Source organism: Scomber scombrus, chromosome 3 (assembly GCF_963691925.1).
Source record: "Scomber scombrus chromosome 3, fScoSco1.1, whole genome shotgun sequence".
Taxonomy (NCBI): Eukaryota; Metazoa; Chordata; class Actinopteri; order Scombriformes; family Scombridae; genus Scomber; species Scomber scombrus.
Genome location: NC_084972.1, coordinates 3,346,388 through 3,367,609, shown reverse-complemented (window position 1 = coordinate 3,367,609; position 21,222 = coordinate 3,346,388). Strand labels below are relative to the sequence as shown.

The following is a 21,222-nucleotide window of genomic DNA, read 5'->3' as shown; positions in this document are numbered from 1 at the left end:
TTGTTTGCAGCAAACGCAATTTTGCCAAGACCAGAAGTAGTGGCTCAGAAAATGCAATTGAGCTGGGCAACTTAAGTCAGGATGGCCGAGCGGTCTAAGGCGCTGCGTTCAGGTCGCAGTCTCCCCTGGAGGCGTGGGTTCGAATCCCACTTCTGACAAAAGCCTTTTAGCTTGACTTTGGACCCTGTAATGCAAACTCCACATGCATCGATAGGCCAAGAATTTGCCCTTAGTTGGTGAGTGGCTGGCTGGCTGGCTGTCTGTCATGTCACACAGTACGAGTTTAGCAGAGCAGGAGGAAGTGTATCACTCACAGCTCAGTGACCACTCTATATTTAAAAAGTGTCCTCCGTTGCCTAAGTAAAAGCCATTTCTGCATTGGCCGGGAATCGAACCCGGGCCTCCCGCGTGGCAGGCGAGAATTCTACCACTGAACCACCAATGCTCGATCACTGTGTGAAACCGACTATGAAACGCGGGCGATGTCAAGACACATCTGCTAGTTGGCCAGTTTCTAGTCCGTTTATTTCACACCTCAACCAAGAGGTGTAGTGGCGCTTCTCCGCAGGGATACCGTGCATACTCATTTCTGGGCAGGGGATTTCGCCATCCATCCAAAAGGTCAAAGAGTTTAGTAGGTATTAGTGTCCATTTTGAGGAACAAGCCTTCAGCTAATCATGTTGCAGCCTGTCGCATACTAAGTTGTGTTTACTATGGACAGAGACTTTAGTTCCCTGACTTCAGCCTCTTAGACAAGGGCTTCCTTCCAAGCATGTGAATTACCTCACTAAATCTACGGTACAAATGCATACTTTGAGTGAACTGTACGAACTCATTTTGCCGTTAGTGTCCGAGCAAGGCCAGCAAGTATATTGCTGGTGTGGTGCTAAGTGGTGACACTTAGCAATCTTGAAAGCTCTGAGGAGTTCATTTCCCTTGCTCAGTGACTTTGTAGTGGAACAAAAGGTGTGCAAGGGGGAAAGCAACGAGTACAGGAGCTACAGCGATTGACCAGCACTCACCCAGTCGGATCAGATAGTCAGTCAGTGGTTAGCTCCGCACCAACGGCAGTTCACCAACTGCTTTGTTGCGTGACGCAGCAATTAGTTGTTGCAGCTATCGTCCATCGCTAATACAGTTTTTCTGCAAGGGTTCTACTTCTGTCATGCGATGGAGAGTGAAAACTTGCTGCTGCATTGGCCGGGAATCGAACCCGGGCCTCCCGCGTGGCAGGCGAGAATTCTACCACTGAACCACCAATGCTTGACGAACTGACCGATTGTGGCCTATCACGGCGTCAGGATGAACTTGACTTGTTTGCAGCAAACGCAATTTTGCCAAGACCAGAAGTAGTGGCTCAGAAAATGCAATTGAGCTGGGCGACTTAAGTCAGGATGGCCGAGCGGTCTAAGGCGCTGCGTTCAGGTCGCAGTCTCCCCTGGAGGCGTGGGTTCGAATCCCACTTCTGACAAAAGCCTTTTAGCTTGACTTTGGACCCTGTAATGCAAACTCCACATGCATCGATAGGCCAAGAATTTGCCCTTAGTTGGTGAGTGGCTGGCTGGCTGGCTGTCTGTCATGTCACACAGTACGAGTTTAGCAGAGCAGGAGGAAGTGTATCACTCACAGCTCAGTGACCACTCTATATTTAAAAAGTGTCCTCCGTTGCCTAAGTAAAAGCCATTTCTGCATTGGCCGGGAATCGAACCCGGGCCTCCCGCGTGGCAGGCGAGAATTCTACCACTGAACCACCAATGCTCGATCACTGTGTGAAACCGACTATGAAACGCGGGCGATGTCAAGACACATCTGCTAGTTGGCCAGTTTCTAGTCCGTTTATTTCACACCTCAACCAAGAGGTGTAGTGGCGCTTCTCCGCAGGGATACCGTGCATACTCATTTCTGGGCAGGGGATTTCGCCATCCATCCAAAAGGTCAAAGAGTTTAGTAGGTATTAGTGTCCATTTTGAGGAACAAGCCTTCAGCTAATCATGTTGCAGCCTGTCGCATACTAAGTTGTGTTTACTATGGACAGAGACTTTAGTTCCCTGACTTCAGCCTCTTAGACAAGGGCTTCCTTCCAAGCATGTGAATTACCTCACTAAATCTACGGTACAAATGCATACTTTGAGTGAACTGTACGAACTCATTTTGCCGTTAGTGTCCGAGCAAGGCCAGCAAGTATATTGCTGGTGTGGTGCTAAGTGGTGACACTTAGCAATCTTGAAAGCTCTGAGGAGTTCATTTCCCTTGCTCAGTGACTTTGTAGTGGAACAAAAGGTGTGCAAGGGGGAAAGCAACGAGTACAGGAGCTACAGCGATTGACCAGCACTCACCCAGTCGGATCAGATAGTCAGTCAGTGGTTAGCTCCGCACCAACGGCAGTTCACCAACTGCTTTGTTGCGTGACGCAGCAATTAGTTGTTGCAGCTATCGTCCATCGCTAATACAGTTTTTCTGCAAGGGTTCTACTTCTGTCATGCGATGGAGAGTGAAAACTTGCTGCTGCATTGGCCGGGAATCGAACCCGGGCCTCCCGCGTGGCAGGCGAGAATTCTACCACTGAACCACCAATGCTTGACGAACTGACCGATTGTGGCCTATCACGGCGTCAGGATGAACTTGACTTGTTTGCAGCAAACGCAATTTTGCCAAGACCAGAAGTAGTGGCTCAGAAAATGCAATTGAGCTGGGCAACTTAAGTCAGGATGGCCGAGCGGTCTAAGGCGCTGCGTTCAGGTCGCAGTCTCCCCTGGAGGCGTGGGTTCGAATCCCACTTCTGACAAAAGCCTTTTAGCTTGACTTTGGACCCTGTAATGCAAACTCCACATGCATCGATAGGCCAAGAATTTGCCCTTAGTTGGTGAGTGGCTGGCTGGCTGGCTGTCTGTCATGTCACACAGTACGAGTTTAGCAGAGCAGGAGGAAGTGTATCACTCACAGCTCAGTGACCACTCTATATTTAAAAAGTGTCCTCCGTTGCCTAAGTAAAAGCCATTTCTGCATTGGCCGGGAATCGAACCCGGGCCTCCCGCGTGGCAGGCGAGAATTCTACCACTGAACCACCAATGCTCGATCACTGTGTGAAACCGACTATGAAACGCGGGCGATGTCAAGACACATCTGCTAGTTGGCCAGTTTCTAGTCCGTTTATTTCACACCTCAACCAAGAGGTGTAGTGGCGCTTCTCCGCAGGGATACCGTGCATACTCATTTCTGGGCAGGGGATTTCGCCATCCATCCAAAAGGTCAAAGAGTTTAGTAGGTATTAGTGTCCATTTTGAGGAACAAGCCTTCAGCTAATCATGTTGCAGCCTGTCGCATACTAAGTTGTGTTTACTATGGACAGAGACTTTAGTTCCCTGACTTCAGCCTCTTAGACAAGGGCTTCCTTCCAAGCATGTGAATTACCTCACTAAATCTACGGTACAAATGCATACTTTGAGTGAACTGTACGAACTCATTTTGCCGTTAGTGTCCGAGCAAGGCCAGCAAGTATATTGCTGGTGTGGTGCTAAGTGGTGACACTTAGCAATCTTGAAAGCTCTGAGGAGTTCATTTCCCTTGCTCAGTGACTTTGTAGTGGAACAAAAGGTGTGCAAGGGGGAAAGCAACGAGTACAGGAGCTACAGCGATTGACCAGCACTCACCCAGTCGGATCAGATAGTCAGTCAGTGGTTAGCTCCGCACCAACGGCAGTTCACCAACTGCTTTGTTGCGTGACGCAGCAATTAGTTGTTGCAGCTATCGTCCATCGCTAATACAGTTTTTCTGCAAGGGTTGTACTTCTGTCATGCGATGGAGAGTGAAAACTTGCTGCTGCATTGGCCGGGAATCGAACCCGGGCCTCCCGCGTGGCAGGCGAGAATTCTACCACTGAACCACCAATGCTTGACGAACTGACCGATTGTGGCCTATCACGGCGTCAGGATGAACTTGACTTGTTTGCAGCAAACGCAATTTTGCCAAGACCAGAAGTAGTGGCTCAGAAAATGCAATTGAGCTGGGCGACTTAAGTCAGGATGGCCGAGCGGTCTAAGGCGTTGCGTTCAGGTCGCAGTCTCCCCTGGAGGCGTGGGTTCGAATCCCACTTCTGACAAAATCCTTTTAGCTTGACTTTGGACCCTGTAATGCAAACTCCACATGCATCGATAGGCCAAGAATTTGCCCTTAGTTGGTGAGTGGCTGGCTGGCTGGCTGTCTGTCATGTCACACAGTACGAGTTTAGCAGAGCAGGAGGAAGTGTATCACTCACAGCTCAGTGACCACTCTATATTTAAAAAGTGTCCTCCGTTGCCTAAGTAAAAGCCATTTCTGCATTGGCCGGGAATCGAACCCGGGCCTCCCGCGTGGCAGGCGAGAATTCTACCACTGAACCACCAATGCTCGATCACTGTGTGAAACCGACTATGAAACGCGGGCGATGTCAAGACACATCTGCTAGTTGGCCAGTTTCTAGTCCGTTTATTTCACACCTCAACCAAGAGGTGTAGTGGCGCTTCTCCGCAGGGATACCGTGCATACTCATTTCTGGGCAGGGGATTTCGCCATCCATCCAAAAGGTCAAAGAGTTTAGTAGGTATTAGTGTCCATTTTGAGGAACAAGCCTTCAGCTAATCATGTTGCAGCCTGTCGCATACTAAGTTGTGTTTACTATGGACAGAGACTTTAGTTCCCTGACTTCAGCCTCTTAGACAAGGGCTTCCTTCCAAGCATGTGAATTACCTCACTAAATCTACGGTACAAATGCATACTTTGAGTGAACTGTACGAACTCATTTTGCCGTTAGTGTCCGAGCAAGGCCAGCAAGTATATTGCTGGTGTGGTGCTAAGTGGTGACACTTAGCAATCTTGAAAGCTCTGAGGAGTTCATTTCCCTTGCTCAGTGACTTTGTAGTGGAACAAAAGGTGTGCAAGGGGGAAAGCAACGAGTACAGGAGCTACAGCGATTGACCAGCACTCACCCAGTCGGATCAGATAGTCAGTCAGTGGTTAGCTCCGCACCAACGGCAGTTCACCAACTGCTTTGTTGCGTGACGCAGCAATTAGTTGTTGCAGCTATCGTCCATCGCTAATACAGTTTTTCTGCAAGGGTTGTACTTCTGTCATGCGATGGAGAGTGAAAACTTGCTGCTGCATTGGCCGGGAATCGAACCCGGGCCTCCCGCGTGGCAGGCGAGAATTCTACCACTGAACCACCAATGCTTGACGAACTGACCGATTGTGGCCTATCACGGCGTCAGGATGAACTTGACTTGTTTGCAGCAAACGCAATTTTGCCAAGACCAGAAGTAGTGGCTCAGAAAATGCAATTGAGCTGGGCGACTTAAGTCAGGATGGCCGAGCGGTCTAAGGCGCTGCGTTCAGGTCGCAGTCTCCCCTGGAGGCGTGGGTTCGAATCCCACTTCTGACAAAAGCCTTTTAGCTTGACTTTGGACCCTGTAATGCAAACTCCACATGCATCGATAGGCCAAGAATTTGCCCTTAGTTGGTGAGTGGCTGGCTGGCTGGCTGTCTGTCATGTCACACAGTACGAGTTTAGCAGAGCAGGAGGAAGTGTATCACTCACAGCTCAGTGACCACTCTATATTTAAAAAGTGTCCTCCGTTGCCTAAGTAAAAGCCATTTCTGCATTGGCCGGGAATCGAACCCGGGCCTCCCGCGTGGCAGGCGAGAATTCTACCACTGAACCACCAATGCTCGATCACTGTGTGAAACCGACTATGAAACGCGGGCGATGTCAAGACACATCTGCTAGTTGGCCAGTTTCTAGTCCGTTTATTTCACACCTCAACCAAGAGGTGTAGTGGCGCTTCTCCGCAGGGATACCGTGCATACTCATTTCTGGGCAGGGGATTTCGCCATCCATCCAAAAGGTCAAAGAGTTTAGTAGGTATTAGTGTCCATTTTGAGGAACAAGCCTTCAGCTAATCATGTTGCAGCCTGTCGCATACTAAGTTGTGTTTACTATGGACAGAGACTTTAGTTCCCTGACTTCAGCCTCTTAGACAAGGGCTTCCTTCCAAGCATGTGAATTACCTCACTAAATCTACGGTACAAATGCATACTTTGAGTGAACTGTACGAACTCATTTTGCCGTTAGTGTCCGAGCAAGGCCAGCAAGTATATTGCTGGTGTGGTGCTAAGTGGTGACACTTAGCAATCTTGAAAGCTCTGAGGAGTTCATTTCCCTTGCTCAGTGACTTTGTAGTGGAACAAAAGGTGTGCAAGGGGGAAAGCAACGAGTACAGGAGCTACAGCGATTGACCAGCACTCACCCAGTCGGATCAGATAGTCAGTCAGTGGTTAGCTCCGCACCAACGGCAGTTCACCAACTGCTTTGTTGCGTGACGCAGCAATTAGTTGTTGCAGCTATCGTCCATCGCTAATACAGTTTTTCTGCAAGGGTTCTACTTCTGTCATGCGATGGAGAGTGAAAACTTGCTGCTGCATTGGCCGGGAATCGAACCCGGGCCTCCCGCGTGGCAGGCGAGAATTCTACCACTGAACCACCAATGCTTGACGAACTGACCGATTGTGGCCTATCACGGCGTCAGGATGAACTTGACTTGTTTGCAGCAAACGCAATTTTGCCAAGACCAGAAGTAGTGGCTCAGAAAATGCAATTGAGCTGGGCGACTTAAGTCAGGATGGCCGAGCGGTCTAAGGCGTTGCGTTCAGGTCGCAGTCTCCCCTGGAGGCGTGGGTTCGAATCCCACTTCTGACAAAATCCTTTTAGCTTGACTTTGGACCCTGTAATGCAAACTCCACATGCATCGATAGGCCAAGAATTTGCCCTTAGTTGGTGAGTGGCTGGCTGGCTGGCTGTCTGTCATGTCACACAGTACGAGTTTAGCAGAGCAGGAGGAAGTGTATCACTCACAGCTCAGTGACCACTCTATATTTAAAAAGTGTCCTCCGTTGCCTAAGTAAAAGCCATTTCTGCATTGGCCGGGAATCGAACCCGGGCCTCCCGCGTGGCAGGCGAGAATTCTACCACTGAACCACCAATGCTCGATCACTGTGTGAAACCGACTATGAAACGCGGGCGATGTCAAGACACATCTGCTAGTTGGCCAGTTTCTAGTCCGTTTATTTCACACCTCAACCAAGAGGTGTAGTGGCGCTTCTCCGCAGGGATACCGTGCATACTCATTTCTGGGCAGGGGATTTCGCCATCCATCCAAAAGGTCAAAGAGTTTAGTAGGTATTAGTGTCCATTTTGAGGAACAAGCCTTCAGCTAATCATGTTGCAGCCTGTCGCATACTAAGTTGTGTTTACTATGGACAGAGACTTTAGTTCCCTGACTTCAGCCTCTTAGACAAGGGCTTCCTTCCAAGCATGTGAATTACCTCACTAAATCTACGGTACAAATGCATACTTTGAGTGAACTGTACGAACTCATTTTGCCGTTAGTGTCCGAGCAAGGCCAGCAAGTATATTGCTGGTGTGGTGCTAAGTGGTGACACTTAGCAATCTTGAAAGCTCTGAGGAGTTCATTTCCCTTGCTCAGTGACTTTGTAGTGGAACAAAAGGTGTGCAAGGGGGAAAGCAACGAGTACAGGAGCTACAGCGATTGACCAGCACTCACCCAGTCGGATCAGATAGTCAGTCAGTGGTTAGCTCCGCACCAACGGCAGTTCACCAACTGCTTTGTTGCGTGACGCAGCAATTAGTTGTTGCAGCTATCGTCCATCGCTAATACAGTTTTTCTGCAAGGGTTGTACTTCTGTCATGCGATGGAGAGTGAAAACTTGCTGCTGCATTGGCCGGGAATCGAACCCGGGCCTCCCGCGTGGCAGGCGAGAATTCTACCACTGAACCACCAATGCTTGACGAACTGACCGATTGTGGCCTATCACGGCGTCAGGATGAACTTGACTTGTTTGCAGCAAACGCAATTTTGCCAAGACCAGAAGTAGTGGCTCAGAAAATGCAATTGAGCTGGGCGACTTAAGTCAGGATGGCCGAGCGGTCTAAGGCGCTGCGTTCAGGTCGCAGTCTCCCCTGGAGGCGTGGGTTCGAATCCCACTTCTGACAAAAGCCTTTTAGCTTGACTTTGGACCCTGTAATGCAAACTCCACATGCATCGATAGGCCAAGAATTTGCCCTTAGTTGGTGAGTGGCTGGCTGGCTGGCTGTCTGTCATGTCACACAGTACGAGTTTAGCAGAGCAGGAGGAAGTGTATCACTCACAGCTCAGTGACCACTCTATATTTAAAAAGTGTCCTCCGTTGCCTAAGTAAAAGCCATTTCTGCATTGGCCGGGAATCGAACCCGGGCCTCCCGCGTGGCAGGCGAGAATTCTACCACTGAACCACCAATGCTCGATCACTGTGTGAAACCGACTATGAAACGCGGGCGATGTCAAGACACATCTGCTAGTTGGCCAGTTTCTAGTCCGTTTATTTCACACCTCAACCAAGAGGTGTAGTGGCGCTTCTCCGCAGGGATACCGTGCATACTCATTTCTGGGCAGGGGATTTCGCCATCCATCCAAAAGGTCAAAGAGTTTAGTAGGTATTAGTGTCCATTTTGAGGAACAAGCCTTCAGCTAATCATGTTGCAGCCTGTCGCATACTAAGTTGTGTTTACTATGGACAGAGACTTTAGTTCCCTGACTTCAGCCTCTTAGACAAGGGCTTCCTTCCAAGCATGTGAATTACCTCACTAAATCTACGGTACAAATGCATACTTTGAGTGAACTGTACGAACTCATTTTGCCGTTAGTGTCCGAGCAAGGCCAGCAAGTATATTGCTGGTGTGGTGCTAAGTGGTGACACTTAGCAATCTTGAAAGCTCTGAGGAGTTCATTTCCCTTGCTCAGTGACTTTGTAGTGGAACAAAAGGTGTGCAAGGGGGAAAGCAACGAGTACAGGAGCTACAGCGATTGACCAGCACTCACCCAGTCGGATCAGATAGTCAGTCAGTGGTTAGCTCCGCACCAACGGCAGTTCACCAACTGCTTTGTTGCGTGACGCAGCAATTAGTTGTTGCAGCTATCGTCCATCGCTAATACAGTTTTTCTGCAAGGGTTGTACTTCTGTCATGCGATGGAGAGTGAAAACTTGCTGCTGCATTGGCCGGGAATCGAACCCGGGCCTCCCGCGTGGCAGGCGAGAATTCTACCACTGAACCACCAATGCTTGACGAACTGACCGATTGTGGCCTATCACGGCGTCAGGATGAACTTGACTTGTTTGCAGCAAACGCAATTTTGCCAAGACCAGAAGTAGTGGCTCAGAAAATGCAATTGAGCTGGGCGACTTAAGTCAGGATGGCCGAGCGGTCTAAGGCGCTGCGTTCAGGTCGCAGTCTCCCCTGGAGGCGTGGGTTCGAATCCCACTTCTGACAAAAGCCTTTTAGCTTGACTTTGGACCCTGTAATGCAAACTCCACATGCATCGATAGGCCAAGAATTTGCCCTTAGTTGGTGAGTGGCTGGCTGGCTGGCTGTCTGTCATGTCACACAGTACGAGTTTAGCAGAGCAGGAGGAAGTGTATCACTCACAGCTCAGTGACCACTCTATATTTAAAAAGTGTCCTCCGTTGCCTAAGTAAAAGCCATTTCTGCATTGGCCGGGAATCGAACCCGGGCCTCCCGCGTGGCAGGCGAGAATTCTACCACTGAACCACCAATGCTCGATCACTGTGTGAAACCGACTATGAAACGCGGGCGATGTCAAGACACATCTGCTAGTTGGCCAGTTTCTAGTCCGTTTATTTCACACCTCAACCAAGAGGTGTAGTGGCGCTTCTCCGCAGGGATACCGTGCATACTCATTTCTGGGCAGGGGATTTCGCCATCCATCCAAAAGGTCAAAGAGTTTAGTAGGTATTAGTGTCCATTTTGAGGAACAAGCCTTCAGCTAATCATGTTGCAGCCTGTCGCATACTAAGTTGTGTTTACTATGGACAGAGACTTTAGTTCCCTGACTTCAGCCTCTTAGACAAGGGCTTCCTTCCAAGCATGTGAATTACCTCACTAAATCTACGGTACAAATGCATACTTTGAGTGAACTGTACGAACTCATTTTGCCGTTAGTGTCCGAGCAAGGCCAGCAAGTATATTGCTGGTGTGGTGCTAAGTGGTGACACTTAGCAATCTTGAAAGCTCTGAGGAGTTCATTTCCCTTGCTCAGTGACTTTGTAGTGGAACAAAAGGTGTGCAAGGGGGAAAGCAACGAGTACAGGAGCTACAGCGATTGACCAGCACTCACCCAGTCGGATCAGATAGTCAGTCAGTGGTTAGCTCCGCACCAACGGCAGTTCACCAACTGCTTTGTTGCGTGACGCAGCAATTAGTTGTTGCAGCTATCGTCCATCGCTAATACAGTTTTTCTGCAAGGGTTGTACTTCTGTCATGCGATGGAGAGTGAAAACTTGCTGCTGCATTGGCCGGGAATCGAACCCGGGCCTCCCGCGTGGCAGGCGAGAATTCTACCACTGAACCACCAATGCTTGACGAACTGACCGATTGTGGCCTATCACGGCGTCAGGATGAACTTGACTTGTTTGCAGCAAACGCAATTTTGCCAAGACCAGAAGTAGTGGCTCAGAAAATGCAATTGAGCTGGGCGACTTAAGTCAGGATGGCCGAGCGGTCTAAGGCGCTGCGTTCAGGTCGCAGTCTCCCCTGGAGGCGTGGGTTCGAATCCCACTTCTGACAAAAGCCTTTTAGCTTGACTTTGGACCCTGTAATGCAAACTCCACATGCATCGATAGGCCAAGAATTTGCCCTTAGTTGGTGAGTGGCTGGCTGGCTGGCTGTCTGTCATGTCACACAGTACGAGTTTAGCAGAGCAGGAGGAAGTGTATCACTCACAGCTCAGTGACCACTCTATATTTAAAAAGTGTCCTCCGTTGCCTAAGTAAAAGCCATTTCTGCATTGGCCGGGAATCGAACCCGGGCCTCCCGCGTGGCAGGCGAGAATTCTACCACTGAACCACCAATGCTCGATCACTGTGTGAAACCGACTATGAAACGCGGGCGATGTCAAGACACATCTGCTAGTTGGCCAGTTTCTAGTCCGTTTATTTCACACCTCAACCAAGAGGTGTAGTGGCGCTTCTCCGCAGGGATACCGTGCATACTCATTTCTGGGCAGGGGATTTCGCCATCCATCCAAAAGGTCAAAGAGTTTAGTAGGTATTAGTGTCCATTTTGAGGAACAAGCCTTCAGCTAATCATGTTGCAGCCTGTCGCATACTAAGTTGTGTTTACTATGGACAGAGACTTTAGTTCCCTGACTTCAGCCTCTTAGACAAGGGCTTCCTTCCAAGCATGTGAATTACCTCACTAAATCTACGGTACAAATGCATACTTTGAGTGAACTGTACGAACTCATTTTGCCGTTAGTGTCCGAGCAAGGCCAGCAAGTATATTGCTGGTGTGGTGCTAAGTGGTGACACTTAGCAATCTTGAAAGCTCTGAGGAGTTCATTTCCCTTGCTCAGTGACTTTGTAGTGGAACAAAAGGTGTGCAAGGGGGAAAGCAACGAGTACAGGAGCTACAGCGATTGACCAGCACTCACCCAGTCGGATCAGATAGTCAGTCAGTGGTTAGCTCCGCACCAACGGCAGTTCACCAACTGCTTTGTTGCGTGACGCAGCAATTAGTTGTTGCAGCTATCGTCCATCGCTAATACAGTTTTTCTGCAAGGGTTGTACTTCTGTCATGCGATGGAGAGTGAAAACTTGCTGCTGCATTGGCCGGGAATCGAACCCGGGCCTCCCGCGTGGCAGGCGAGAATTCTACCACTGAACCACCAATGCTTGACGAACTGACCGATTGTGGCCTATCACGGCGTCAGGATGAACTTGACTTGTTTGCAGCAAACGCAATTTTGCCAAGACCAGAAGTAGTGGCTCAGAAAATGCAATTGAGCTGGGCAACTTAAGTCAGGATGGCCGAGCGGTCTAAGGCGCTGCGTTCAGGTCGCAGTCTCCCCTGGAGGCGTGGGTTCGAATCCCACTTCTGACAAAAGCCTTTTAGCTTGACTTTGGACCCTGTAATGCAAACTCCACATGCATCGATAGGCCAAGAATTTGCCCTTAGTTGGTGAGTGGCTGGCTGGCTGGCTGTCTGTCATGTCACACAGTACGAGTTTAGCAGAGCAGGAGGAAGTGTATCACTCACAGCTCAGTGACCACTCTATATTTAAAAAGTGTCCTCCGTTGCCTAAGTAAAAGCCATTTCTGCATTGGCCGGGAATCGAACCCGGGCCTCCCGCGTGGCAGGCGAGAATTCTACCACTGAACCACCAATGCTCGATCACTGTGTGAAACCGACTATGAAACGCGGGCGATGTCAAGACACATCTGCTAGTTGGCCAGTTTCTAGTCCGTTTATTTCACACCTCAACCAAGAGGTGTAGTGGCGCTTCTCCGCAGGGATACCGTGCATACTCATTTCTGGGCAGGGGATTTCGCCATCCATCCAAAAGGTCAAAGAGTTTAGTAGGTATTAGTGTCCATTTTGAGGAACAAACCTTCAGCTAATCATGTTGCAGCCTGTCGCATACTAAGTTGTGTTTACTATGGACAGAGACTTTAGTTCCCTGACTTCAGCCTCTTAGACAAGGGCTTCCTTCCAAGCATGTGAATTACCTCACTAAATCTACGGTACAAATGCATACTTTGAGTGAACTGTACGAACTCATTTTGCCGTTAGTGTCCGAGCAAGGCCAGCAAGTATATTGCTGGTGTGGTGCTAAGTGGTGACACTTAGCAATCTTGAAAGCTCTGAGGAGTTCATTTCCCTTGCTCAGTGACTTTGTAGTGGAACAAAAGGTGTGCAAGGGGGAAAGCAACGAGTACAGGAGCTACAGCGATTGACCAGCACTCACCCAGTCGGATCAGATAGTCAGTCAGTGGTTAGCTCCGCACCAACGGCAGTTCACCAACTGCTTTGTTGCGTGACGCAGCAATTAGTTGTTGCAGCTATCGTCCATCGCTAATACAGTTTTTCTGCAAGGGTTCTACTTCTGTCATGCGATGGAGAGTGAAAACTTGCTGCTGCATTGGCCGGGAATCGAACCCGGGCCTCCCGCGTGGCAGGCGAGAATTCTACCACTGAACCACCAATGCTTGACGAACTGACCGATTGTGGCCTATCACGGCGTCAGGATGAACTTGACTTGTTTGCAGCAAACGCAATTTTGCCAAGACCAGAAGTAGTGGCTCAGAAAATGCAATTGAGCTGGGCGACTTAAGTCAGGATGGCCGAGCGGTCTAAGGCGTTGCGTTCAGGTCGCAGTCTCCCCTGGAGGCGTGGGTTCGAATCCCACTTCTGACAAAATCCTTTTAGCTTGACTTTGGACCCTGTAATGCAAACTCCACATGCATCGATAGGCCAAGAATTTGCCCTTAGTTGGTGAGTGGCTGGCTGGCTGGCTGTCTGTCATGTCACACAGTACGAGTTTAGCAGAGCAGGAGGAAGTGTATCACTCACAGCTCAGTGACCACTCTATATTTAAAAAGTGTCCTCCGTTGCCTAAGTAAAAGCCATTTCTGCATTGGCCGGGAATCGAACCCGGGCCTCCCGCGTGGCAGGCGAGAATTCTACCACTGAACCACCAATGCTCGATCACTGTGTGAAACCGACTATGAAACGCGGGCGATGTCAAGACACATCTGCTAGTTGGCCAGTTTCTAGTCCGTTTATTTCACACCTCAACCAAGAGGTGTAGTGGCGCTTCTCCGCAGGGATACCGTGCATACTCATTTCTGGGCAGGGGATTTCGCCATCCATCCAAAAGGTCAAAGAGTTTAGTAGGTATTAGTGTCCATTTTGAGGAACAAGCCTTCAGCTAATCATGTTGCAGCCTGTCGCATACTAAGTTGTGTTTACTATGGACAGAGACTTTAGTTCCCTGACTTCAGCCTCTTAGACAAGGGCTTCCTTCCAAGCATGTGAATTACCTCACTAAATCTACGGTACAAATGCATACTTTGAGTGAACTGTACGAACTCATTTTGCCGTTAGTGTCCGAGCAAGGCCAGCAAGTATATTGCTGGTGTGGTGCTAAGTGGTGACACTTAGCAATCTTGAAAGCTCTGAGGAGTTCATTTCCCTTGCTCAGTGACTTTGTAGTGGAACAAAAGGTGTGCAAGGGGGAAAGCAACGAGTACAGGAGCTACAGCGATTGACCAGCACTCACCCAGTCGGATCAGATAGTCAGTCAGTGGTTAGCTCCGCACCAACGGCAGTTCACCAACTGCTTTGTTGCGTGACGCAGCAATTAGTTGTTGCAGCTATCGTCCATCGCTAATACAGTTTTTCTGCAAGGGTTGTACTTCTGTCATGCGATGGAGAGTGAAAACTTGCTGCTGCATTGGCCGGGAATCGAACCCGGGCCTCCCGCGTGGCAGGCGAGAATTCTACCACTGAACCACCAATGCTTGACGAACTGACCGATTGTGGCCTATCACGGCGTCAGGATGAACTTGACTTGTTTGCAGCAAACGCAATTTTGCCAAGACCAGAAGTAGTGGCTCAGAAAATGCAATTGAGCTGGGCGACTTAAGTCAGGATGGCCGAGCGGTCTAAGGCGCTGCGTTCAGGTCGCAGTCTCCCCTGGAGGCGTGGGTTCGAATCCCACTTCTGACAAAAGCCTTTTAGCTTGACTTTGGACCCTGTAATGCAAACTCCACATGCATCGATAGGCCAAGAATTTGCCCTTAGTTGGTGAGTGGCTGGCTGGCTGGCTGTCTGTCATGTCACACAGTACGAGTTTAGCAGAGCAGGAGGAAGTGTATCACTCACAGCTCAGTGACCACTCTATATTTAAAAAGTGTCCTCCGTTGCCTAAGTAAAAGCCATTTCTGCATTGGCCGGGAATCGAACCCGGGCCTCCCGCGTGGCAGGCGAGAATTCTACCACTGAACCACCAATGCTCGATCACTGTGTGAAACCGACTATGAAACGCGGGCGATGTCAAGACACATCTGCTAGTTGGCCAGTTTCTAGTCCGTTTATTTCACACCTCAACCAAGAGGTGTAGTGGCGCTTCTCCGCAGGGATACCGTGCATACTCATTTCTGGGCAGGGGATTTCGCCATCCATCCAAAAGGTCAAAGAGTTTAGTAGGTATTAGTGTCCATTTTGAGGAACAAGCCTTCAGCTAATCATGTTGCAGCCTGTCGCATACTAAGTTGTGTTTACTATGGACAGAGACTTTAGTTCCCTGACTTCAGCCTCTTAGACAAGGGCTTCCTTCCAAGCATGTGAATTACCTCACTAAATCTACGGTACAAATGCATACTTTGAGTGAACTGTACGAACTCATTTTGCCGTTAGTGTCCGAGCAAGGCCAGCAAGTATATTGCTGGTGTGGTGCTAAGTGGTGACACTTAGCAATCTTGAAAGCTCTGAGGAGTTCATTTCCCTTGCTCAGTGACTTTGTAGTGGAACAAAAGGTGTGCAAGGGGGAAAGCAACGAGTACAGGAGCTACAGCGATTGACCAGCACTCACCCAGTCGGATCAGATAGTCAGTCAGTGGTTAGCTCCGCACCAACGGCAGTTCACCAACTGCTTTGTTGCGTGACGCAGCAATTAGTTGTTGCAGCTATCGTCCATCGCTAATACAGTTTTTCTGCAAGGGTTGTACTTCTGTCATGCGATGGAGAGTGAAAACTTGCTGCTGCATTGGCCGGGAATCGAACCCGGGCCTCCCGCGTGGCAGGCGAGAATTCTACCACTGAACCACCAATGCTTGACGAACTGACCGATTGTGGCCTATCACGGCGTCAGGATGAACTTGACTTGTTTGCAGCAAACGCAATTTTGCCAAGACCAGAAGTAGTGGCTCAGAAAATGCAATTGAGCTGGGCGACTTAAGTCAGGATGGCCGAGCGGTCTAAGGCGCTGCGTTCAGGTCGCAGTCTCCCCTGGAGGCGTGGGTTCGAATCCCACTTCTGACAAAAGCCTTTTAGCTTGACTTTGGACCCTGTAATGCAAACTCCACATGCATCGATAGGCCAAGAATTTGCCCTTAGTTGGTGAGTGGCTGGCTGGCTGGCTGTCTGTCATGTCACACAGTACGAGTTTAGCAGAGCAGGAGGAAGTGTATCACTCACAGCTCAGTGACCACTCTATATTTAAAAAGTGTCCTCCGTTGCCTAAGTAAAAGCCATTTCTGCATTGGCCGGGAATCGAACCCGGGCCTCCCGCGTGGCAGGCGAGAATTCTACCACTGAACCACCAATGCTCGATCACTGTGTGAAACCGACTATGAAACGCGGGCGATGTCAAGACACATCTGCTAGTTGGCCAGTTTCTAGTCCGTTTATTTCACACCTCAACCAAGAGGTGTAGTGGCGCTTCTCCGCAGGGATACCGTGCATACTCATTTCTGGGCAGGGGATTTCGCCATCCATCCAAAAGGTCAAAGAGTTTAGTAGGTATTAGTGTCCATTTTGAGGAACAAGCCTTCAGCTAATCATGTTGCAGCCTGTCGCATACTAAGTTGTGTTTACTATGGACAGAGACTTTAGTTCCCTGACTTCAGCCTCTTAGACAAGGGCTTCCTTCCAAGCATGTGAATTACCTCACTAAATCTACGGTACAAATGCATACTTTGAGTGAACTGTACGAACTCATTTTGCCGTTAGTGTCCGAGCAAGGCCAGCAAGTATATTGCTGGTGTGGTGCTAAGTGGTGACACTTAGCAATCTTGAAAGCTCTGAGGAGTTCATTTCCCTTGCTCAGTGACTTTGTAGTGGAACAAAAGGTGTGCAAGGGGGAAAGCAACGAGTACAGGAGCTACAGCGATTGACCAGCACTCACCCAGTCGGATCAGATAGTCAGTCAGTGGTTAGCTCCGCACCAACGGCAGTTCACCAACTGCTTTGTTGCGTGACGCAGCAATTAGTTGTTGCAGCTATCGTCCATCGCTAATACAGTTTTTCTGCAAGGGTTGTACTTCTGTCATGCGATGGAGAGTGAAAACTTGCTGCTGCATTGGCCGGGAATCGAACCCGGGCCTCCCGCGTGGCAGGCGAGAATTCTACCACTGAACCACCAATGCTTGACGAACTGACCGATTGTGGCCTATCACGGCGTCAGGATGAACTTGACTTGTTTGCAGCAAACGCAATTTTGCCAAGACCAGAAGTAGTGGCTCAGAAAATGCAATTGAGCTGGGCGACTTAAGTCAGGATGGCCGAGCGGTCTAAGGCGCTGCGTTCAGGTCGCAGTCTCCCCTGGAGGCGTGGGTTCGAATCCCACTTCTGACAAAAGCCTTTTAGCTTGACTTTGGACCCTGTAATGCAAACTCCACATGCATCGATAGGCCAAGAATTTGCCCTTAGTTGGTGAGTGGCTGGCTGGCTGGCTGTCTGTCATGTCACACAGTACGAGTTTAGCAGAGCAGGAGGAAGTGTATCACTCACAGCTCAGTGACCACTCTATATTTAAAAAGTGTCCTCCGTTGCCTAAGTAAAAGCCATTTCTGCATTGGCCGGGAATCAAACCCGGGCCTCCCGCGTGGCAGGCGAGAATTCTACCACTGAACCACCAATGCTCGATCACTGTGTGAAACCGACTATGAAACGCGGGCGATGTCAAGACACATCTGCTAGTTGGCCAGTTTCTAGTCCGTTTATTTCACACCTCAACCAAGAGGTGTAGTGGCGCTTCTCCGCAGGGATACCGTGCATACTCATTTCTGGGCAGGGGATTTCGCCATCCATCCAAAAGGTCAAAGAGTTTAGTAGGTATTAGTGTCCATTTTGAGGAACAAGCCTTCAGCTAATCATGTTGCAGCCTGTCGCATACTAAGTTGTGTTTACTATGGACAGAGACTTTAGTTCCCTGACTTCAGCCTCTTAGACAAGGGCTTCCTTCCAAGCATGTGAATTACCTCACTAAATCTACGGTACAAATGCATACTTTGAGTGAACTGTACGAACTCATTTTGCCGTTAGTGTCCGAGCAAGGCCAGCAAGTATATTGCTGGTGTGGTGCTAAGTGGTGACACTTAGCAATCTTGAAAGCTCTGAGGAGTTCATTTCCCTTGCTCAGTGACTTTGTAGTGGAACAAAAGGTGTGCAAGGGGGAAAGCAACGAGTACAGGAGCTACAGCGATTGACCAGCACTCACCCAGTCGGATCAGATAGTCAGTCAGTGGTTAGCTCCGCACCAACGGCAGTTCACCAACTGCTTTGTTGCGTGACGCAGCAATTAGTTGTTGCAGCTATCGTCCATCGCTAATACAGTTTTTCTGCAAGGGTTCTACTTCTGTCATGCGATGGAGAGTGAAAACTTGATGCTGCATTGGCCGGGAATCGAACCCGGGCCTCCCGCGTGGCAGGCGAGAATTCTACCACTGAACCACCAATGCTTGACGAACTGACCGATTGTGGCCTATCACGGCGTCAGGATGAACTTGACTTGTTTGCAGCAAACGCAATTTTGCCAAGACCAGAAGTAGTGGCTCAGAAAATGCAATTGAGCTGGGCAACTTAAGTCAGGATGGCCGAGCGGTCTAAGGCGCTGCGTTCAGCTCGCAGTCTCCCCTGGAGGCGTGGGTTCGAATCCCACTTCTGACAAAAGCCTTTTAGCTTGACTTTGGACCCTGTAATGCAAACTCCACATGCATCGATAGGCCAAGAATTTGCCCTTAGTTGGTGAGTGGCTGGCTGGCTGGCTGTCTGTCATGTCACACAGTACGAGTTTAGCAGAGCAGGAGGAAGTGTATCACTCACAGCTCAGTGACCACTCTATATTTAAAAAGTGTCCTCCGTTGCCTAAGTAAAAGCCATTTCTGCATTGGCCGGGAATCGAACCCGGGCCTCCCGCGTGGCAGGCGAGAATTCTACCACTGAACCACCAATGCTCGATCACTGTGTGAAACCGACTATGAAACGCGGGCGATGTCAAGACACATCTGCTAGTTGGCCAGTTTCTAGTCCGTTTATTTCACACCTCAACCAAGAGGTGTAGTGGCGCTTCTCCGCAGGGATACCGTGCATACTCATTTCTGGGCAGGGGATTTCGCCATCCATCCAAAAGGTCAAAGAGTTTAGTAGGTATTAGTGTCCATTTTGAGGAACAAGCCTTCAGCTAATCATGTTGCAGCCTGTCGCATACTAAGTTGTGTTTACTATGGACAGAGACTTTAGTTCCCTGACTTCAGCCTCTTAGACAAGGGCTTCCTTCCAAGCATGTGAATTACCTCACTAAATCTACGGTACAAATGCATACTTTGAGTGAACTGTACGAACTCATTTTGCCGTTAGTGTCCGAGCAAGGCCAGCAAGTATATTGCTGGTGTGGTGCTAAGTGGTGACACTTAGCAATCTTGAAAGCTCTGAGGAGTTCATTTCCCTTGCTCAGTGACTTTGTAGTGGAACAAAAGGTGTGCAAGGGGGAAAGCAACGAGTACAGGAGCTACAGCGATTGACCAGCACTCACCCAGTCGGATCAGATAGTCAGTCAGTGGTTAGCTCCGCACCAACGGCAGTTCACCAACTGCTTTGTTGCGTGACGCAGCAATTAGTTGTTGCAGCTATCGTCCATCGCTAATACAGTTTTTCTGCAAGGGTTGTACTTCTGTCATGCGATGGAGAGTGAAAACTTGCTGCTGCATTGGCCGGGAATCGAACCCGGGCCTCCCGCGTGGCAGGCGAGAATTCTACCACTGAACCACCAATGCTTGACGAACTGACCGATTGTGGCCTATCACGGCGTCAGGATGAACTTGACTTGTTTGCAGCAAACGCAATTTTGCCAAGACCAGAAGTAGTGGCTCAGAAAATGCAATTGAGCTGGGCGACTTAAGTCAGGATGGCCGAGCGGTCTAAGGCGCTGCGTTCAGGTCGCAGTCTCCCCTGGAGGCGTGGGTTCGAATCCCACTTCTGACAAAAGCCTTTTAGCTTGACTTTGGACCCTGTAATGCAAACTCCACATGCATCGATAGGCCAAGAATTTGCCCTTAGTTGGTGAGTGGCTGGCTGGCTGGCTGTCTGTCATGTCACACAGTACGAGTTTAGCAGAGCAGGAGGAAGTGTATCACTCACAGCTCAGTGACCACTCTATATTTAAAAAGTGTCCTCCGTTGCCTAAGTAAAAGCCATTTCTGCATTGGCCGGGAATCGAACCCGGGCCTCCCGCGTGGCAGGCGAGAATTCTACCACTGAACCACCAATGCTCGATCACTGTGTGAAACCGACTATGAAACGCGGGCGATGTCAAGACACATCTGCTAGTTGGCCAGTTTCTAGTCCGTTTATTTCACACCTCAACCAAGAGGTGTAGTGGCGCTTCTCCGCAGGGATACCGTGCATACTCATTTCTGGGTAGGGGATTTCGCCATCCATCCAAAAGGTCAAAGAGTTTAGTAGGTATTAGTGTCCATTTTGAGGAACAAGCCTTCAGCTAATCATGTTGCAGCCTGTCGCATACTAAGTTGTGTTTACTATGGACAGAGACTTTAGTTCCCTGACTTCAGCCTCTTAGACAAGGGCTTCCTTCCAAGCATGTGAATTACCTCACTAAATCTACGGTACAAATGCATACTTTGAGTGAACTGTACGAACTCATTTTGCCGTTAGTGTCCGAGCAAGGCCAGCAAGTATATTGCTGGTGTGGTGCTAAGTGGTGACACTTAGCAATCTTGAAAGCTCTGAGGAGTTCATTTCCCTTGCTCAGTGACTTTGTAGTGGAACAAAAGGTGTGCAAGGGGGAAAGCAACGAGTACAGGAGCTACAGCGATTGACCAGCACTCACCCAGTCGGATCAGATAGTCAGTCAGTGGTTAGCTCCGCACCAACGGCAGTTCACCAACTGCTTTGTTGCGTGACGCAGCAATTAGTTGTTGCAGCTATCGTCCATCGCTAATACAGTTTTTCTGCAAGGGTTCTACTTCTGTCATGCGATGGAGAGTGAAAACTTGCTGCTGCATTGGCCGGGAATCGAACCCGGGCCTCCCGCGTGGCAGGCGAGAATTCTACCACTGAACCACCAATGCTTGACGAACTGACCGATTGTGGCCTATCACGGCGTCAGGATGAACTTGACTTGTTTGCAGCAAACGCAATTTTGCCAAGACCAGAAGTAGTGGCTCAGAAAATGCAATTGAGCTGGGCGACTTAAGTCAGGATGGCCGAGCGGTCTAAGGCGTTGCGTTCAGGTCGCAGTCTCCCCTGGAGGCGTGGGTTCGAATCCCACTTCTGACAAAATCCTTTTAGCTTGACTTTGGACCCTGTAATGCAAACT

General features: G+C 49.5%; 1 protein-coding gene and 18 non-coding genes across 19 annotated transcripts in view; all 19 read right to left on the bottom strand.

Moving 5' to 3' along the window:
- LOC133978152 (copine-9-like) overlaps nucleotides 1-21,222 on the bottom strand; it is a 240,085-nt gene that overhangs the window by 178,886 nt on the left and 39,977 nt on the right. The window lies entirely within an intron of this gene.
- trnag-gcc (transfer RNA glycine (anticodon GCC)) lies at nucleotides 375-445 on the bottom strand. The gene has a single exon. It is a non-coding gene; the product is annotated as a tRNA-Gly (tRNA).
- Nucleotides 1,194-1,264, bottom strand: trnag-gcc (transfer RNA glycine (anticodon GCC)). Its single transcript has one exon. It is a non-coding gene; the product is annotated as a tRNA-Gly (tRNA).
- On the bottom strand, nucleotides 1,689-1,759 carry trnag-gcc (transfer RNA glycine (anticodon GCC)). The gene has a single exon. It is a non-coding gene; the product is annotated as a tRNA-Gly (tRNA).
- On the bottom strand, nucleotides 2,508-2,578 carry trnag-gcc (transfer RNA glycine (anticodon GCC)). Its single transcript has one exon. It is a non-coding gene; the product is annotated as a tRNA-Gly (tRNA).
- On the bottom strand, nucleotides 3,003-3,073 carry trnag-gcc (transfer RNA glycine (anticodon GCC)). Its single transcript has one exon. It is a non-coding gene; the product is annotated as a tRNA-Gly (tRNA).
- Nucleotides 3,822-3,892, bottom strand: trnag-gcc (transfer RNA glycine (anticodon GCC)). Its single transcript has one exon. It is a non-coding gene; the product is annotated as a tRNA-Gly (tRNA).
- trnag-gcc (transfer RNA glycine (anticodon GCC)) lies at nucleotides 4,317-4,387 on the bottom strand. The gene has a single exon. It is a non-coding gene; the product is annotated as a tRNA-Gly (tRNA).
- On the bottom strand, nucleotides 5,136-5,206 carry trnag-gcc (transfer RNA glycine (anticodon GCC)). The gene has a single exon. It is a non-coding gene; the product is annotated as a tRNA-Gly (tRNA).
- On the bottom strand, nucleotides 5,631-5,701 carry trnag-gcc (transfer RNA glycine (anticodon GCC)). Its single transcript has one exon. It is a non-coding gene; the product is annotated as a tRNA-Gly (tRNA).
- Nucleotides 6,450-6,520, bottom strand: trnag-gcc (transfer RNA glycine (anticodon GCC)). Its single transcript has one exon. It is a non-coding gene; the product is annotated as a tRNA-Gly (tRNA).
- Nucleotides 6,945-7,015, bottom strand: trnag-gcc (transfer RNA glycine (anticodon GCC)). Its single transcript has one exon. It is a non-coding gene; the product is annotated as a tRNA-Gly (tRNA).
- trnag-gcc (transfer RNA glycine (anticodon GCC)) lies at nucleotides 7,764-7,834 on the bottom strand. The gene has a single exon. It is a non-coding gene; the product is annotated as a tRNA-Gly (tRNA).
- Nucleotides 8,259-8,329, bottom strand: trnag-gcc (transfer RNA glycine (anticodon GCC)). Its single transcript has one exon. It is a non-coding gene; the product is annotated as a tRNA-Gly (tRNA).
- On the bottom strand, nucleotides 9,078-9,148 carry trnag-gcc (transfer RNA glycine (anticodon GCC)). The gene has a single exon. It is a non-coding gene; the product is annotated as a tRNA-Gly (tRNA).
- On the bottom strand, nucleotides 9,573-9,643 carry trnag-gcc (transfer RNA glycine (anticodon GCC)). The gene has a single exon. It is a non-coding gene; the product is annotated as a tRNA-Gly (tRNA).
- Nucleotides 10,392-10,462, bottom strand: trnag-gcc (transfer RNA glycine (anticodon GCC)). Its single transcript has one exon. It is a non-coding gene; the product is annotated as a tRNA-Gly (tRNA).
- On the bottom strand, nucleotides 10,887-10,957 carry trnag-gcc (transfer RNA glycine (anticodon GCC)). The gene has a single exon. It is a non-coding gene; the product is annotated as a tRNA-Gly (tRNA).
- On the bottom strand, nucleotides 11,706-11,776 carry trnag-gcc (transfer RNA glycine (anticodon GCC)). Its single transcript has one exon. It is a non-coding gene; the product is annotated as a tRNA-Gly (tRNA).